This window comes from Sinocyclocheilus anshuiensis, unplaced genomic scaffold, assembly GCF_001515605.1.
Source record: "Sinocyclocheilus anshuiensis isolate Anshui unplaced genomic scaffold, SAMN03320099.WGS_v1.1 scaffold969, whole genome shotgun sequence".
NCBI classification, from domain to species: domain Eukaryota; kingdom Metazoa; phylum Chordata; class Actinopteri; order Cypriniformes; family Cyprinidae; genus Sinocyclocheilus; species Sinocyclocheilus anshuiensis.
Genome location: NW_015557114.1, coordinates 233,383 through 235,704, shown reverse-complemented (window position 1 = coordinate 235,704; position 2,322 = coordinate 233,383).

The window sequence follows — 2,322 nt, the reverse complement described above, 5'->3', positions numbered from 1 at the left end:
GGGGGGGGGGGGGGTTTGGGATTAAGACTCTGGGAAGAGAGCCCTCCTGCTGTGCTGGAGAGCAGGGGACGTCCCATAAGCGAGGCTAATCTCTATAAAAAGCTATACTTCCCCAAAGAATGACACAAGGGTGGTATATGCGTTCCCAGTGTCTTTTTCAGACAATGAACAGATTACTGAATCCACAAGTGACTTGCAGAAGTCAGAGGAGCAATGTTTTAACAAAAGAAATGTAGATGTTTCTTTGAACGTTTTGTGGAGGTCTTGTTTATTTTAAAGAAGCTGTACAGTAATAATGTTAAAGCGCTGGGCAAAACTGCAATTTAATGGAACAAATGTTGTGTATTTACTGCAAATGAGTGAAGAATATGTTCGTCATTCCATAAATATCTGAAATATCACTGACTATTTCAGTCATTTGCAATAAAATCCAGTGTAATCTGAATCTAATACATCGCTGCTTGATAAATATCTATCTCATCCTCTCCACTCTCATTACATTTCCTTTACGTCTTGCCTTATTCATGAGACTTAACATTTTTTTTTTCCAAAACAAGAGGGCAGATGGTCAGTCATGAGATGGCCATCCCATTATTGCCGTAATGAACATGTATATTGTTCTGTGGTACTTGTTCTCTTCAAAGCCTCTGATTCATTATTAAACTGTGAAAGCTAAACACCACGACTAGCAGAACAGATGGCCGTAAAATAAAAATGCAGATGTGGCAGAGCGCTCATTTACGGTCATCAAGTAATAGATACGTTATTGTTGAGATTGTAATTATGTTCTGAAAGCGTATGGGATCATCGGTCCCGGTACAAAATAACACTGGATGTGATGCAATGTGTCATGTGATAACGTGGAAAATGAAACATTTAGAACCTCAGAACATCTGCAGCGAACTGAATGTAATTAATTGTGATGAGTTATGTGGTCAATTTTATGGTATTTTTGTGGCAGAGATATTTTCATGCTTTCACAACACATCATTTGGTGCTGTTACTCGTATTTCAGAGTACTGCATTTAGTGTGGTGTTTAGAGAAAGACACCGATTCCGTGATCTAGCATTACAATGTTGAAGTAGAATTAAATGATATTTAACTTATTTGACAACTGATGAGAAAGTGCATATGTAACGCAAACATTAGGATCCATGGTGTTGAAGTTCTTTTCATTGGCTTTTGGTAAATTAAAACGTGTTTGTTCTTTCTTTTTGAACACTGTGTTTGTTAACCTATGCAAAACTTGGTCTAGAAAATACATCTCTGGATTAATAATTCCTCAGCACTCAAGCTCTTATTCTTCACTTGATGAAACTTGAATAGGAAGCAATAACAGACAGCAGGAACTGTGGCTCTCAACCTCTTAAACTTTCATTTGTTACCGTCAAGCTGTCTTGACACTGTGCAAAGCTGGCATAAATAGAGATAATAGGCTCAGAGCAACTGGAGAGTCAAATTGTTTTTGTTTGCCAGCCTCCGTGAATGTGTAAGAGTCAAGCTCTCACAGCAGGGCCCTCCAAACAGACATTCCCACTCAGCCTCAAATACAACACTGTCATATCAGACACAATAGGAAGCATATTGGATGAGTTATTAAACAGTAGACGCTGTGCTTAAGATCCAGAAACAGCCGTGCATGAGTCATCACTGTCATTTGTTTCAGTTGTGTTTGGTCTGTGTCAGCCGACAGGAAACAGTGGGGCCACAGTGGGGCCACTGTGTAATTAGTGTAATGAAGAGCATTAGCATTGTATAGCGTACGTGTGCATACTTAATGAACGGATACCATAGGTGTGAACATATATTCAATTTACCAGCCACACACTGGTGTAAAACTGTCTTTATTTAATCTTAAACTTTTGGTGGTGCCCTGAAACCTTAAGGCACTATTTCTTCTTTAATCTAACCATTACGTTAATGTTTAACCTAGGTTGATTATGGAATTTTAATATGAATTAATTTATGAATAATAATTGTGACTTGAATAAACTCAACTAATTTAGATGTTAACACATGAAACACATTAATCCATTTATGTTGATTCAGAGATTCAATGACAATAGTAATAATAATATTAATAATTATTAAAGTACTTAAAAGCAGTTCATTGAGACACATGAATCACATTTTTACACTGGAAAAAAAATGCTTCAGGTGGTAACATCTAAATTAGTTAAAGTCAAAATATTATTAAAGGGGTCATAGGATGCTACATGCACTTTTACAAGTTGTTTGAACTGAAATGTGTGTTGGCAGTGTGTGTACACAACCACCCTATAATGATAAAAATCCACCCAGTGTTTTTTTTTTAATCTGGT